This window comes from Macrobrachium nipponense, chromosome 25, assembly GCF_015104395.2.
Source record: "Macrobrachium nipponense isolate FS-2020 chromosome 25, ASM1510439v2, whole genome shotgun sequence".
NCBI classification, from domain to species: Eukaryota; Metazoa; Arthropoda; class Malacostraca; order Decapoda; family Palaemonidae; genus Macrobrachium; species Macrobrachium nipponense.
Genome location: NC_087214.1, coordinates 14,104,777 through 14,110,171, shown reverse-complemented (window position 1 = coordinate 14,110,171; position 5,395 = coordinate 14,104,777). Strand labels below are relative to the sequence as shown.

At 36.4% G+C, this 5,395-nt stretch overlaps 1 long non-coding RNA gene across 1 annotated transcript; it reads left to right on the top strand.

Moving 5' to 3' along the window:
* Nucleotides 1–1,163: 1,163 nt before the first annotated feature.
* LOC135199169 (uncharacterized) lies at nt 1,164–5,035 on the top strand. Its single transcript, XR_010310946.1, has 3 exons — nt 1,164–1,430; nt 3,690–3,836; nt 4,931–5,035. It is a non-coding gene; the product is annotated as an uncharacterized LOC135199169 (long non-coding RNA).
* Nucleotides 5,036–5,395: the final 360 nt, after the last annotated feature.

The window sequence follows — 5,395 nt, the reverse complement described above, 5'->3', positions numbered from 1 at the left end:
TTACTGTATCAAAGTGTTCAGTTTACACACACACACACACAATCTAAGTATCTTAATTTCTGTATTAAATAAAATAAAGTGCAACTTTACAAATTTCGAAATCAGTAATCCTTCCCTCAGAGTTACTACAAGTTTCTTACGTTCATACTAATCTTCTGTAATTAATTGATATTCGTGAATTAAGTCAAAGGTTTTCTGCGGCATCCGACAATATTGAAAAAACCTTGTCTGGACGCTGTCGTAACTTATGAAAGTGTTACATATTCTCCACCCTTTCCTCATTCTCAATTTATGTCATGAGTCCAGATTTCCCTACTGTTCAACGCCTCTAATTTGGTCGACAGCAACGAGTCAGAGCAAAACCTCGCGCGTTCCCTTCATGAAGGGAAGTGCTGCTGAAGTTTGAACTGTCCGTTTTGTAATCGTCACTCGTTTGTCTGGTTGGGCTACTCTCGCAGGAGACGGACACGCTCATAGACGGATAGCCGTGTTGGACGCACGCGACGCACCACGACGGATTCGGTGGGGCCTTAGCCTTACCTTATTAGAGAAGCTGATATATCATCTCCTTTGCTGTCAAGTATAAATCTTCACTCTTTTAAGAAGCTAATACATCAAATCCTTTGAAGGTTAATGTCTTCCCTTCTTGGAGAAGCTGATATATCATCTCTTTTAGGGTTTAGACTAAGTGTTCTCAATGGCAGTTGGATTAGATTAACCAGACTTTGTACCAGCATAAGCCCTATCAGAGGCTATCCAAAAAAAAAAAAATTAAATAAAATTAAAAACAGAAGTGTTCTCCTTTTATTTGGGCAGCTGTTCCTAAGAAAAAACTTGTTTTTGTTTTCCCGATCCCGTGAAAGTCATTCATCTTTCCCTGTGTTTCATGAGTCTTTAAAATATGACAGACTAAAAGCTTTCTTGGATATTTAGAAGAGGTTCTGCAAACTTATGCTTCCTATCACAGATGATGCAATCTAATTAATTTTATATGCGTTATGAGTAATTTTTTCTTCATTCATTTATATCGTAATAATTTGAGAATGTGGCATTTTAAAGTTACTAAAAAAATCATGACACTTATTTCATTTCCCTTACAGATTCCTCGACTTCAACCGAGCGATTACAGTGTTCATTTCCTCAAGATTTGCCCCAGCGTGAAGGCCCTGAATTACTTTGCTCCGGGCTGGATGACGATCCAAGTCTATTGTACTCAAGGTTAACAGGAGATGATATACCACATGGCACCAGGCTGCCTGAAGGTAACTACACATTAGACTCAGGGCTCCTTGACCGAGGGACCGAGGTTGTCTCACAGAATGCCTGTTGTGGTTCAGCATCTAGTAATTACAGCTCTCAACACCAATTCCTTCCTTATTTGAGAGGACAGGGCAACGCCACAGGACCTTTACCATATTCTCGAGAGACTGGTGAGTATTTCCCGAGTTTTTATTCGCCAGCCCCCACCCCAATCTCTTCTTTCCACATTATTTTTAGGATAAAAAGTTTTACTCTGCAAGACAAAATACTATTTTGTATATTTTAATATATTAAGAATTTCCCTTTGAAATGGCTGATTGATATATATATATATATATATATATATATATATATATATATATATATATATATATATATATACACACACACACACACACATATATATATATATTATATATATATATATATATATAATATATATATATATATATAAGCGAATTCCATAGAGGAAAATGATAGTCAGAAATCCAAGAGCTTTCGTCTTTACTCAGACATTGTCAAGGAGTTAATGAAGTACAATTGGAGAGAAAGGTCTCAGGCACAAAACAAGATCAAGAATACCAGATGGTTAATTGTCAATCACCATCAAAATGTTAAATTCTCTGTTTTTTCTTGGATGTTCCTAAGGGCTTTATGTGTCTGTAGCCTGCAGTTTATTGACGCTGAAATTAAAACTGTTTATGATATTGCATTGAAACTTAAATACCCAAGGACTTTTATAGATGTGACATGGAAAAGAGCTAGAAAAACATTTTATTCAACTAATGCACAAAACTTTGAATTTAGTAAGCATAACATTCTAAAATTACCCTATGATGAAAGGTTTTTAGATATTCCTAGAATTTTAAAGCTTTTTAACATAAATGTTGTTTTCAGTAATATTAATGTCAAGAGTTTAATAATAAAAAAATTCTCCTAAAGATCTTCCAGGCTGCATATATGAAATCCTTTGCAAAAATGTGATAAAGTCTAATTACGGACAAACCGGTAAATCTCTTTCATAACGTCTCAAACAACATCACTATTCTGTGAGAACTGGGCAAATATCGAATGCATTATTTGTACATATGAGAGATTTAGACCATCCTATTAACTGGAGTCAAGCAAGAGCCTTAATCCCATGTAATGACACAGTTAAAAGGAATATCATTGAATCTTGTTTCATCAAGTCAAATCATAGAAATGTTCTAAATTTAAGTCTTGGTTTATTTAAACTTGATGCTTTCATTATGAAAAAAGTTGTAGATAAATATAAGCAACAAAATTAATATATTCAGTTTTTACATGTTTTGGACTGTAAAGGTACTTTGTAATTTCGGTTAGGTTTGTGACCATGTGATATCCGATAATCCTGGATTATCTCTTTTAATTTTTACCCTTTTGACAATTAACCATCTGGTATTCTTGATCTTGTTTTGTACCCGAGACATTTCTCTCCAATTGTACTTCATTAACTCCTTGACAATGTCTGAGTAAAGACGAAAGCGCTTGGATTTCTGACTATCCTTTTCCTGTGGAATTCGCTTATTTATGAAGTCACGTGCATCTACAGCTGATTTTGTTATGCACTAAATATATATATATATATATATATATATATATATATATATATATATATATATATATATGTATATGTATATATATATATATATATATATATATATATATATATATATATATATTTACAATGAGCCGCATTAATCGCCAGTTAACTTAAATAGCTATGGAACAGCGTTAATCTTCAATGAAATCAGTTAACAATGAAACAGCATTACTCTACACTACAATCGAATCATGATGAGAGAGTGATAACCGTCTGCATTAATTCCACAACAAATTCACTGAATAGTAAAACATGGCTAATCTCCATTAGCCAAGATGATGGAGTATGGAACATCGCCAGTCTTCGGTAGAAACTGTTTGAGAAGGTTTGACGCCCCAAAGCATCATTCTTCCTCCAAGTGCAAGGGGACACAAAGACCTTGAAAGCACTAGGCATACGGAGAGAAAGAGGCATGGCAAGGGAATGGAATATATAATTCAGGCCCGAGTCCAAGCACTGAAACCTATGAGGCCATTCAGCACTGGAAAAGAAAGAGAGAGTAGGTAGGTAAGTTGGAAAGGTGTACCAGGAGGAACACCTGGCAGTTGTAATATGAAATGATTAAGACAACATGAGTGGAGGTACATATAAAATGAATAAGAGAAAAAGGTATGGGGACAGATGGTTTGAAAGCATTAGGTTTGTGCGTGTAAGGGAGCTAGACGAGCTGCAGGTGAGGAGCCTTATCTGCATGTGAAGCTAGGATTCCAGAAGCTTTCCACAGAATTTTCATCCCTGATTTGTAAAATGCTCCTATGAACATGATTCCTTTCACTCGTTACGTTTTTCGTCTCGTACTCTTCAGAGATGTGTAGTGGTGGCCACAACGAGGTACTAAAACCACTTCCGATCGTGGGCGGAGAATTCGGCGAGAGTGCCAGCACGGGCTATGCTCCAGAGGAGGAGATCCTGAGGGGAGATCTGGATGGAGCATCGGTGGAGTCAGCCTTCGGTATGAATCCACACATCAACCGTAAAGAGTAGCCTCTCCTAAAAAATAATAATAATTATATAGACTATACATAATGATAGTGAAAGAAGGTAAAGAATAACATAATGTAAAATAATAATAATACTATAGAGAGAGAAATCACAAAGTATGATAGCAATAGAGGAGTCCCACTAAGACCTTGAGTAGCGGTCAAGATTACCCTACGATAAGGCTCTGTGCTTGTTCTATTTTGCCTCTGGTTGTGCTTCCTTTGGCGTATTTTCTCTATGGCAACTTATGCTCTTGACAGCTCCCTTCCTTATTTCCAACAAGGACTCACAAGGAAATCATGGTTCCTACTTAGGCCCAGTCCACACGGGCGAGCTCTGCTCGAGGTGACATCAGAAGAGCAGACACAGCTGGAAAAGAGATGACTTTCCCGCTTCTGACGTCACATCAAACACACTCGACCGTGTGGACGGGGCATAAAGGCTCAATCCACAAACAGTTACGTGCTGACTGCATAGCTAGACCCGAGTTAGTGTTAGTATATTATATATATATATATATATATATATATATATATATATATAATATATATATATATATATATATATATATATGTATGTATAGCATATATATAAATGGACATGGATCACTACTTCATGTCTCGTTTAATTTCCCTATTTATTTTAACGCTCATTTTATCATTACTTCTTATTTGTCACCGATTTCTTTCTCTCACAAGATTTTGGTTTGAAATTCCCCGCATCATAACGATTGAGTAACTTTAAAACAAGACCGTAACTGTTCTCGCTTTTCCATTTCTCTCCTTTGCTTCCTCGTGGTTTATTCAATTCCTATTCTTATTTCAGTTTCCTCTATTTCCCCCATTGGCCCTTTTAATACGAAAGCAGAAACAGATTATATACTAGGCACCTACATACCTCTCACGGTCTTCTTCCCGTTCTGTAATGCCAGACGAGGAAAGAGGCCGTTTTTATTTGTGCGAAATTCTTTGCTGCATAAAACTGCATGTGTGTTGCGTTTTCCTCATGTATAGCCATTGCTTGTTTTTCGACCTCGCTCCTCCACTGGGGCATCTGACGGAACAGAAGGAACAGATGACAGCACTGGGCGAGGAGGCAGCGGCTGCACGGAGCTGTCACTCACACGTCGCCATCCGTTACAAAGGATGAGGACGCCAACCAGTAGCAGAGGTAAGGAATCATCCACTTTCACCGCAAGTTTCGGACAATTCCATTTAATTCTCCCCAAAATCACCAAAACGTTGCTTTTTATCATCTATTGCTTTCAGTTTTTTAAAAATATTCACCTTTTAATTTTTGTAAGATTTTCCCAAATTCCCTGACTTGTAAATCTCTTCTTTAATAGAATAAAGTTATTGTAACACTAATCATAATAAAGATTATTACTGATGGTAAAAGTTATACTAATGATTAGTGCTGGCAGGACAAAAGTTTAGTGTCTTATATTATGATTATCAAAATATCTGTACCATGAAAAAGGACAGTAATATATAAGAAAGTCAGGATGATAGCCTGCGAGTAGTCAAATTT